Consider the following 12,609-nt stretch of genomic DNA (forward strand, 5'->3'; position numbering starts at 1 on the left):
GGTTAAATTGTCTATTATTACAACTACAGGCGTTAAATTCTAAAGGCTGCCAGGCTTATATTTCCCATATGATTGCGTTGATACTTTATATAAGATAAAATAGCCGACTACTATGCGGATCCCACGTTTCAGCACCCCAACAGGCCTATATTTCTCCACACATAGGCAGTAAATGCGTCCAAGCGACCACGTCTGTAGCCTTGGATGCTTCAGAATAAAGCACATGTGCGGAGATCTGCTTCTTATCCTATCGTGCACGATATGCCAAGGCACCGCAGCTCAGAGTAGAAAATCATCAGCCGTCAGTGGAAACATGAATGCATCACGGTGACTTTCCTGTCGCGTTTACATGCAAAAAAAGAGCTGCCTGAGACTACAGTGGCTGCATGATCAGATCCATACACTGTCCTCAAAGAACTGACAAAGGAGAAAATATCGATTTCAGGTGAATGAACAAATGTGGAAAAATAGCTTACCGTTTCTATAAATGAAAGTTATGGACGTCCTTTAGGGCAAACAATCTCTGAATGACAACACCTGGCCAATAGCTTGTAAAAGGATGAATTCCGCTCTCTTTAGTTCAAACTTGGAAACATAAAAAGCCAACACAAACAAGATAAAATGAGGAAATGAAATATTTATTAAATCAAAACACAGAAATGAGTTCCTTTCAGCAAATGCATGAAACAAAAGGAAAAAGAACAGAAGAAATAAAAGGAATCAAATAATTAAAAAAGCCGGCTTCTGCCTGTCTCGCTCTTTACAGGTGCGCCACACAAATACGCGACATCACTGAGTGGAAACCAAAGCGAGGAGGAGGTTGTCTTTAAAAGGAAGATAGTCCTGCCGGCGAATATATAGGGCCGTATCACAGCGTGCCTATACCTCTCCGCTCCCTCCGTTTCATCCATTCAACCTACACATGAACACGCATTGCACGCGGAAGTATACCCGGAGTAGCTCCATCCACCGCTTATGCACACACGAGCTCTTCAACGCCATTGGCTCGAGCGCGGTCCTCGCTGGGCTCGAGCGTCTCTACAAATCACAGGACGCCATTCGTCCTCGCCCCAGTCACTCAAAGCGATCAAGCGTTTTTTCCTAAATATGGCATTTGAAGTCAAACATCGCCTCGCCGAGACACACCGTGTCTTGAGAGTACTCGCTCCCACAAATGTGTTTTACGCCACATCACCACACTGTCCCCATCATCCGAGAGACTGAAACCACACTTAGGTCATTTTTTATGCTTTTTTCACGTGTATCACAGGAGCGTTTATTCCACTTTAGCCCTCACATTAGACAATAAAACAACTCTAAAAAATCCCTCTAATAGGCCACCAGCACTACTTTCTCTCTGCGCCACATCAGCGCTCACACACAATCATTCCTCAGGACGAACGATCTGAAATCAGCGCCTGACTTTGCTGCAAAACAGTACTGGTGCATGTTTCAGCACCACGGACAGCTCCAGTACAGTATCCGTGTGTCAGCCCACATGCTTCCCATTGTCTGTCTGCCTACTGAGACTCACAGTCAATGGTCAGACCTCAGTACTCGACCTACAGGCTGCGAACAAAGGTGGGCGTTCATTTGGGCTCCCCTGACGAATTTGCTACAATAGAAATCGCCCTATTTGTAGTAATATAACAGCAGCGAGAGGCACACTGTGTAGCAGGAGTGGCACGTCTTTTGTCGACTTTCAGAGGGAGGAGCAACAGTTAGGCTCGCGTGGACACGAGTGGAGAGGGAGATCGATGCTCTCAGGAGCAAATGCTGTTTGAAACGTAAGCTAATACAGGAGGAGTAGCAAAAGGCTGTTAGCTTTAAAGCTCACTGCAGAAAACGTGCAACACAATAACACCTGTATATGAGGATGGAATAACACCTTGTGTACTATACCATGTATGATCACATGCAAGGTTTACTCAACAATTTTACTACTCTATTAAACACACTTTACTCACTGAACAGTGCTTTTAAAAAAACATATTCAGCAAATAATGTAGGAATGAAAAGTCCGACATGCTAAATCTGTGTCTACATACATTTGATTTGCTTTAAAAATAATAGTAAACCCCATGCAATACTAGTCTACTGAAGAAGTCTGAATTCAGAAGTGCAGGCTTAAGTAATGTGCACAGTGGAATCCCTAAGAACGTAAAAACTAAAACAGAAAACCTGACCTTTAGGATAAAAACGAAGGTTAAAATATGTTGAAATTCTTACTTTAAAGCCCATTATTAAAGCTGCTGTGAGGAGCTTTTAGCTGGTCATGAAACAGACTGATATTAATTCTGATTACTGTGTATGACCTACAAAAGTAAACTATACCACCAGCGACAAGATGGATTATTTCTATATAGTTATTTTTAATGCCTGAAACTGCTGGCGGGGGGGTAGGTGACAGACGAAGCGATTAACTGCACGCTGCCTTTGTTTACCTTTTCCAGGGCAAACATTTAAAGTGAGTGATACATATGACAGTTAAAGAAAGCAGGATGAGATTTTTTGTTAAAAACCACCACTTTCGCATGTACAAGATAAAATCAACAAAGAGATAAGAGGTACGGCTTTGTCCACAGGGGGCGCCAAAATCAACACAAACTGAAAGTTCCTCACAGGAGCTTTAAGTAATGTGCACAGTGGGATCCCTAAGAATGTAAAACTAAAACAGAAAACCTGACATTTGAGGATAGAAAAACTTACTTTAATATGTATTATTAAGTAAAATGTTGCTGTACATGTTGGAATATCCCATGTTAGCCTCAAGACTAATACCTGCAAATAGGAAGCAATGACATGCACCAGTCATTAAAATACAGCCAATTCATTACAAACGGCAGATTTAGTAATTGCACAGAATGCGTTGAACATACTCTATTCCAAACTGTAGTTCAGCTTACTCTATGTAATCCCAAAAAACATCTTAATGACATAAAAATACACACATTTGTATGTACAGAAGTTTTTTATTTAAACATTTGAGTGATTTTTTTGGGACGACCAAAACTCTCACCCCAAATTCATTGAAAGCTTTTTATAGTTTCTCATGAATAACGAATAAAGTGTTGATGTTCTCCATAGTATGCACAGCTTCTTAAGGACATGATTTAAGATATAAAGATTAACAAGTAAAACGTAAAAGACAATATTTGTCGTAGTCCACATCTTGCGTGCTATATATGCAATTTTGAGTGTGTGTAATGTGTAAGGGGGAGTGGGCAAGTCTATCACTTTCAAATGGAAAATGTACTACAATGCCCAGTATTTAATGGTGATAGAAAACCTAGAAGTAAAAAGTAAAGAACAACTGGATTTATCTTTGACTTACTTCTTTAAGAAATACGACCTTAAGCTGGGGAAAGTGTCTGAAAGTGGTCCGGGAAATGCAGATTATTCTATTAGTGAAGTAACAAACAGCATGAGTGATGTCCACCTGCGCCTGCAATGCATCATTTCCTGTTAATACAAAATGTTGTACAAGCAAAATACTGTACTGTTAACATGAGTATATAATCTATAAGGATATAAAACAAGAGACCATACACGTTTTCGCTCCTATATAAAACCATATGATGTTGAACTACAGCTCCTCTGAAAACCAGTTAACTTAGTTCGACGCAGTTCCATTCTTCTGCCTCCGACTTTCAAAATTAGCATGACAAAACTCAAACATTTTAAGGTCAAAGAAATCAATCTTCTAAAAGGTATTTCCAGCCTTTTAAATCTTTATGACAGCACATGTTTAAGTCTTGCCGCTCTGGTTTTTTGGCTTTGGGGGAAGTTATTCATGCCCACAAATATCAATTAGATCATTAGCATTTAGATAGCATATAAGAATTCTTAAAATGAAGGCGAACACGGACCTATTGGCCCTATTTTTAATGGTGATTTGTGGAAGTGTGTCTCAAAAGAATGTCAGGAAGACTTACTGGGTTGGTAGATTATATTTAAAAGATCAGACACAAAGAAGGGTCAATGTATCAGGATAAAACAGGCACCAGTTCTTCTGTCTGATGTTCCCGGGAATAGAATTAGACAGGGAAAATATGGAGGCGGCAAATTAACAGCTAATAAAAGGGGCTGCGAAGCTAATTTTTCTTGTCATCTGACAATTCAACTCTTTCACTTCAGGTACTCCTGGGCTTCTTCTTGAAAAATCAGACGCGCTAAATCCCCAGGGGCATTATCACAGTCTAGCAGTCCATAATTTTGGCTCAGGGTTGAACAAATACAAAACCCCCCTGAACACTGGTGTATTAAATATTAAGCCGCCTGGGAGATTTTTCCTGCCAAGGCAACAATCATTAGAAAATCTTACCAGACTTCCTGTAGCTTTGGTCCAGCACCATCCTACTGTCAGGGCCTCACAGCATGCTGCTGGAAGAGCTCCACTGCAACCAGGGAGCAGCAAGGAAACAACCATCTTGAGTCCAACAAGGAGACAAAGAAGCACAGTGCAGTGTGGGAGAATGGACATATTTGACTCTATTAGTTAAATGTAGATGGAGATTATTTATTAGTATTTTTAAACACAGTCTGAGCAGCAGCAAGGCAGCTGCAGCCTTTGTTTTGTTACTTTTAAACCAGATCTGTTCTGCTCACATCATTTCACTTCCTGGTTTAATACTCACAATGATGGCAAACAGTTTCCAGGCCACGCCCATGATGGGCAGGGCAAGGGGGTGTGGCCTTAAAGGGACAGCTCTGAAAAAAGACATAAGAAGAAAACCTCAGATTATTTAGATATTAATTTACTGTGTGCGGCCTTTATCACATTATGAAAAGGGAAACATTTAAAGCTCCTGTGAGGAGTTTTACACTGATTATGAAACAGGCTGAAATTAATTGTGATTACTCTATGTGACCTAAAAAAGTAAACCAGACCACCAGCGACAAGATTGATTATTTCTTTATCATTATTTATAATGCCTGAAACTGCTGGTGGGGGGTAGGTGTCAGACGAAGCGCTTAACTGCACGCTGCATTTGTTTACATTTTCCAGGGCAAACAGTTGTGATGAGTGATACAGATGACTGTTAAAGAAAGCAGGATTTTTATATATTTTTTAAACCCACTTAAGCATGTACAGGACAAAATCAGCAAAGAGATAAGAGGTAAAGCTTTGTCCACAGGGGGCTCCAAAATCAACACAAAGGAAAGTTCCTCACAGGAGCTTTAATTAATACAGTTGTGGAAATACACTCAAATCAAGGACATTCAAAATGATATTCTACAGCAGCCATTCCCACACTTAAAAAAGGTGCAGCCCAAATTCAAAGAAAAATGTAATTTGGGGTCAACCCAAAACCTCTAATCAAACACTTCAAAATTAAGTATTTCCCATGATATATTTGTATTTAAAGTGCTAACTTTGAAGATTTTAGTTTCGCTCTCTTTGGCGGCACCTATGGCGATAAACGGTAATTGCAGGAGCACACTTCCCAGATATTTATATATTAATAAATATTAACATTAAAGACAACTGATTTTAACTACAAGAGCCTGATGCTCATCCGAGAGTTACAGCTGTGTCCTGCTGCAGAGTGCTTAAAGACAGCGGGCTAAAAGGTGGCAAACAGCCTCATCAGGGGACTCTTTACTGTGAAGCAATATAACCCCTAATGGAGAGAACGGCTAAACCCGACGGCAGATCAAATAGCCATCTATATTTCAGGGCCACAAATATGAAGTAACGAGTAATATGTACACCCCCTCAGAGGGAATGTAGGTCAGAACTCGGGGTCATTAACCTAATCCAGCTCGGTAATGTGGAGCGCCAAGGTCTCATTTGGACAGTATGGATTAGAGTTTACTCTACATCAGTGATTCCCCTTAGAGTCCTCACTCCAGGGGGCGCTGTTTTCTACTTGAGTGACTTGTACGGCTAATCATACAAATATCATGATATAATCATTTATATATTATTATGCATTTACTGTATACAAGTCATTTTATAGGTACTTGTATCTCTCTCCAGTTGTCTTGTCTGTCTGTCTCTCTCTCTTTTTCTGTACGTCTCTTTCTCTCCCCGTCTCTCTTTTTCTGTCTCTCTCTGTTTCTCTCCCTATCTCTTTCTTTCTCCCCCCTCTTTCTTTCTCTCTTTTCCCTTCTTCTTTCACTCTCTCCTCTCTTTTTCTCTCTTCCTTACCTTCAGCTTCTCTTCCACACGTGCAACTTGTCTTCCTCAGCTTCAACTTCTTCTATCTCACCTACAGCTTCTTATTCCTCTCCTCTCTTTCAGCTTCTTATTCCTCTCTTTCAGCTTCCTCCTTCTCACTTTCAGCTATATTTTCCTCTATTTCAGCTTGATTTCCCTCAACTTATGCTTCTATTTCCTCACCTTTATCTTATTTTTCCTCACCTTCAGCTTCCTCTTTCACACCTTCTGCTTCTTCTTCCTCATTTGAGCTTAATTTGCCTAATCTTCCTCACGCTTTTAATCTTTTCCACAGCTTTCAGCAATTTAACATTTCAGCATTTTCAACAGTGTGTTGCATTTTCAGCAGCATTTAGTAATTGCATTTCAGCCTTCAGCTTTCAGCATTCCCACACATTTTCTGCAAGGAAATGCAATTTTTCTAGTTATTTTTCTGATACTTTTTATTCTTCTGCCGTACGTTTCTTCTTCTGCATACTTTGTGCTATAAAAACCGTTCAACTATCAAACAGTTTTGCTTCTTCAGCACATGATGGCATCTACTTTTTATACATTTCTACTCTTTATACTCAGCATTTTGTACTTTTTTTGTACAATGGAAACAGATGGGAAAACTCTTCAACCTCACTTCAACTTCGTCAACTTGCTACTGCTACAGCATACTTTCACTCACAGACTTTTTTTCTTTAAAATGTTCAAAATTGTTCCTACTATTGTACAAGTATTCAGTTTTTTGCTATCTTTTTCAGTTTTTAAATTATCACTGTTCAAGTTTTATGCTGTTTTTAGCCCTTTTTAGATTTTAACATTAATGTGTATTGGGCGGAATGTTCGCAGCTAGAGTAGAAGATTTGAAAATAAGAGTGCGAGGGCTGTTTAAAATATTTCAATACAATACAAATAATCGCCTCTACCACTTATTTTTAAGCCACACCACACATTTTTAAGCCAAACAGATTAACAATTTTGGCACAATGAGCCCTACAGGAAGTGGAGCGCTGAATTATTTACCATCTACTGTAATGATACATTTTCTTCTTCCTCATCTCCAGTATCTTCTTCCTCATACCTGTTTTTCTGTTGTGTTATCCTACTGTGTCATTATACCCGTCACCCTGTTGTGTCATCCCACGATGATTATACCTGTCTTCATTTTTTGTCATTATACCTGTTTTCCTGATGTGTCGTCTTAATGCGTCACTATACCTGTGGTCCTGGTTGTCATCTTACTGCGTCATTGTACCTGTTGTCCTGATGTGTCAACTTACTGCGTCATTATACCTGTCGTCCTGATGTGTCGACTTACTGCATCATTATACCTGTCATCCTGATGTGTCATCATACTGGGTCATTATACCTGTGGTCCTGATGTGTCGTCTTACTGCGTCATTATACCTGTTGTCCTGGTTGTCATCTTACTATGTCATTATACCTGTCGTCCTGGTTGTCATCTTACTGTGTCATTATACCTGTCGTCCTGATGTGTCGTCTTACTGCGTCATTATACCTGTTGTCCTGGTTGTCATCTTACTGTGTCATTATACCTGTCGTCCTGATGTGTCGTCTTACTGCGTCATTATACCTGTTATCCTCATGTGTCATCTAACTGCGTCATTATACCTGTCATCCTGATGTGTTGTCTTACTGTGTCATTATATCTGTTGTCCTGGTTGTCATCTTACTGCGTCATTATACCTATTGTCCTGGTTGTCATCTTACTGTGTCATTATACCGGTCATCCTGATGTGTTGTCTTACTATGTCAATATACCTGTTGTCCTCATTTGTCCTCTTACCGGTCATTATACCTGTTGTCCTGGTTGTCATCTTACTGTGTCATTATACCTGTCGTCCTGATGTGTCGTCCTGACGTGTCGTCTTACTGCGTCATTATACCCGTCATCCTGATGTGTTGTCTTACTGTGTCATTATACCTGTCATCCTGGTTGTCATCTTAATGTGTCATTATACCTGTTGTCCTGGTTGTCATCTTACTGCGTCATTATACCTGTTGTCCTGGTTGTCATCTTACTGTGTCATTATACCTGTCGACCTGATGTGTCGTCATGATGTGTCGTCTTACTGCGTCATTATACCTGTTGTCCTGGTTGTCATCTTACTGCGTCATTATACCTGTTGTCCTGGTTGTCATCTTACTGTGTCATTATACCGGTCATCCTGATGTGTTGTCTTACTGTGTCAATATACCTGTTGTCCTCATCTGTCGTCTTACCGGTAATAATACCTGTTGTCCTGGTTGTCATCTTACTGTGTGATTATACCTGTCGCCCTGATGTGTCGTCTTACTACGTCATTAAACCTGTCATCCTGGTTGTCATCTCACTGTGTCATTATACCTGTTGTCCTGGTTGTCATCTTACTGTGTCATTATACCTGTTGTCCTGGTTGTCATCTTACTATGTCAATATACCGGTCATCCGGGTTGTCGTCTTACTGTTTCATTATACCTGTCATCCTGGTTGTCATCTTACTGTGTCATTGTACCTGTTGTCCTGATGTGTCGTCTTACTGCGTCATTATACCTGTTGTCCTGGTTGTCATCTTACTGTGTCATTATACCTGTTGTCCTGGTTGTCATCTTACTGTGTCATTATACCTGTTGTCCTGGTTGTCATCTTACTATGTCAATATACCGGTCATCCGGGTTGTCGTCTGACTGTTTCATTATACCTGTCATCCTGGTTGTCATCTTACTGTGTCATTGTACCTGTTGTCCTGATGTGTCGTCTTACTGCGTCATTATACCTGTTGTCCTGGTTGTCATCTTACTGTGTCATTATACCCGTCATCCTGGTTGTCATCTTACTACGTCATTATACCTGTCATCCTGGTTGTCATCTTACTGCGTCATTATACCTGTTGTCCTGGTTGTCATCTTACTGTATCATTATACTGGTCATCAGGATGTGTTGTCTTACTGTGTCAATATACCTGTTGTCCTCATGTGTCGTCTTACCCGTCATTATACCTGTTGTCCTGGTTGTCATCTTACCGCGTCATTATACCTGTAGTCCTGGTTGTCATCTTACTGTGTCATTATACCTGTCGTCCTGATGTGTCGTCTTACCGGTCATTATACCTGTTGTCTTGGTTGTCATCTTATTGTGTCATTATACCCTTCATCTTGGTTGTCATCTTACTGCGTCATTATACCTGTCATCCTGGTTGTCATCTTACTGCGTCATTATACCTGTTGTCCTGGTTGTCATCTTACTGTGTCATTATACCTGTCGTCATGATGTGTCGTCTAACTGCGTCATTATACCTGTTGTCCTGGTTGTCATTTTACTGTGTCATTATACCCGTCATCCTGATGTGTTGTCTCGCTGCGTCATTATACCCGTCATCCTGGTTGTCATCTTACTGCGTCATTATACCTGTTGTCCTGGTTGTCATCTTACTGTGTCATTATACCTGTCGACATGATATGTCGTCATGATGTGTCGTCTTACTGCGTCATTATACCTGTTGTCCTGTTTGTCATCTTACTGTGTCATTATACTTGTTGTCCTGGTTGTCATTTTACTGTGTCATTATACCCGTCATCCTGATGTGTCATCTCGCTGCGTCATTATACCCGTCATCCTGGTTGTCATCTTACTGTGTCTTTATACCTGTCGACCTGATGTGTCGTCATGATGTGTCGTCTTACTGCGTCATTATACCTGTTGTCCTGTTTGTCATCTTACTGTGTCATTATACCTGTTGTCCTGGTTGTCATCTTACTGTGTCAATATACCGGTCATCCGGGTTGTCATCTTACTGTGTCATTATACCGGTCATCCTGATGTGTTGTCTTACTGTGTCAATATACCTATTGTCCTCATTTGTCGTCTTACCGGTCATTATACCTGTTGTCCTGGTTGTCATCTTACTGTGTGATTATACCTGTCGCCCTGATGTGTCGTCTTACTGCGTCATTATACCCGTCATCCTGATGTGTTGTCTTACTGTGTCATTATACCTGTCATCCTGGTTGTCATCTTAATGTGTCATTATACCTGTTGTCCTGGTTGTCATCTTACTGCGTCATTATACCTGTTGTCCTGGTTGTCATCTTACTGCGTCATTATACCTGTTGTCCTGGTTGTCATCTTACTGTGTCATTATACCGGTCATCCTGATGTGTTGTCTTACTGTGTCAATATACCTGTTTTCCTCATGTGTCGTCTTACCGGTCATTATACCTGTCATCATGGTTGTCATCTTACTGCGTCATTGTACCTGTTGTCCTGATGTGTCGTCTTACTGCGTCATTATACCTGTTGTCCTGGTTGTCATCTTACTGTGTCATTACACCTGTTGTCCTGGTTGTCATCTTACTGCATCATTATACCTGTTGTCCTGGTTGTCATCTTACTGCGTCATTATACCTGTTGTCCTGGTTGTCATCTTACTGTGTCATTATACCGGTCATCCTGATGTGTTGTCTTACTGTGTCAATATACCTGTTGTCCTCATGTGTCGTCTTACCGGTCATTATACCTGTCGACCTGGTTGTCATCTTACTGCGTCATTGTACCTGTTGTCCTGATGTGTCGTCTTACTGCGTCATTATACCTGTTGTCCTGGTTGTCCTCTTACTGCGTCATTATATCTGTCATCCTGGTTGTCATCTTACTGCGTCATTGTACCTGTTGTCCTGATGTGTCGTCTTACTGCGTCATTATACCTGTTGTCCTGGTTGTCATCTTACTGTGTCATTACACCTGTTGTCCTGGTTGTCATCTTACTGTGTCATTATACCTGTTGTCCTGGTAGTCATCTTACTATGTCAATATACCGGTCGTCCGGGTTGTCATCTTACTGTGTCATTATACCCGTCATCCTGGTTGTCATCTTACTGTGTCATTATACCTGTTGTCCTGGTTGTCATCTTACCGCGTCATTATACCTGTCATCCTGGGTGTCATCTTACTGCGTCATTATACCCGTCATCCTGATGTGTTGTCTTACTGTGTCATTATACCTGTCATCCTGGTTGTCATCTCACTGTGTCATTATACCTGTTGTCCTGGTTGTCATCTTAATGTGTCATTATACCTGTTGTCCTGGTTGTCATCTTACTGTGTCATTATACCTGTTGTCCTGGTAGTCATCTTACTATGTCAATATACCGGTCGTCCGGGTTGTCATCTTAAAGTTTCTTTATACCCGTCATCCTGGTTGTCATCTTACTATGTCAATATACCCGTCATCCTGGTTGTCATCTTACTGTGTCATTATACCCGTCATCCTGGTTTTCATCTTACTGTGTCATTATACCTGTTGTCCTGGTTGTCATCTTACTGTGTCATTATACCTGTTGTCCTGGTTGTCATCTTACTATGTCAATATACCGGTCATCCGGGTTGTCATCTTACTGTGTCATTATACCGGTCATCCTGATGTGTTGTCTTACTGTGTCAATATACCTGTTGTCCTCAATGTGTCGTCTTACCGGTCATTATACCTGTTGTCCTGGTTGTCATCTTACTGCGTCATTATACCTGTTGTCCCGGTTGTCATCTTACTGTGTCATTATACCTGTCGTCATGATGTGTCATCTTACTGCGTCATTATACTTGTTGTCCTGGTTGTCATCTTACCGCGTCATTATACCTGTCATCCTGGGTGTCATCTTACTGCGTCCTTATACCTGTCATCCTAATGTGTTGTCTTACTGTGTCATTATACCTGTCATCCTGGTTGTCATCTCACTGTGTCATTATACCTGTCATCCTGGTTGTCATCTCACTGTGTCATTATACCTGTTGTCCTGGTTGTCATCTTACTGTGTCATTATACCTGTTGTCCTGGTTGTCATCTTACTATGTCAATATACCGGTCATCCGTGTTGTCGTCTTACTGTTTCATTATACCTGTCATCCTGGTTGTCATCTTACTGCGTCATTGTACCTGTTGTCCTGATGTGTCGTCTTACTGCGTCATTATACCTGTTGTCCTGGTTGTCATCTTACTGTGTCATTACACCTGTTGTCCTGGTTGTCATCTAACTGTGTCATTATACCTGTTGTCCTGGTTGTCATCTTACCGCGTCATTATACCTGTCATCCTGGGTGTCATCTTACTGCGTCCTTATACCTGTCATCCTGATGTGTTGTCTTACTGTGTCATTATACCTGTCATCCTGGTTGTCATCTCACTGTGTCATTATACCTGTTGTCCTGGTTGTCATCTTACTGGGTCAATATACCGGTCATCCGGGTTGTCGTTTTATTGTTTCATTATACCTGTCATACTGGTTGTCATCTTACTGCGTCATTGTACCTGTTGTCCTGATGTGTCGTCTTACTGTTTCATTATACCTGTCATCCTGGTTGTCATCTAACTGTGTCATTATACCTGTTGTCCTGCTTATCATCTTATTGTGTCATTATACCCGTCATCCTGATGTGTTGTCTTACTGTGTCATTATACCAGTCG

At 40.9% G+C, this 12,609-nt stretch overlaps 1 protein-coding gene across 2 annotated transcripts in view; it reads right to left on the reverse strand.

Moving 5' to 3' along the window:
* Positions 1-790, reverse strand: part of elavl2 (ELAV like neuron-specific RNA binding protein 2) — a 40,738-nt gene extending 39,948 nt beyond the window's left edge. For both annotated transcript variants that reach the window (XM_069672287.1, XM_069672286.1), the window contains exon 1: positions 477-790. The gene's annotated coding sequence lies outside the window, so the exon portion shown is untranslated. The remainder of the gene's footprint in view (positions 1-476) is intronic.
* Positions 791-12,609: the final 11,819 nt, after the last annotated feature.

The sequence above is a fragment of the Semicossyphus pulcher genome, unplaced genomic scaffold, assembly GCF_022749685.1.
Source record: "Semicossyphus pulcher isolate SPU_LCO1_2020_fin unplaced genomic scaffold, fSemPul1.0.p SCAF_21, whole genome shotgun sequence".
Classification (NCBI taxonomy): Eukaryota; Metazoa; Chordata; class Actinopteri; order Labriformes; family Labridae; genus Semicossyphus; species Semicossyphus pulcher.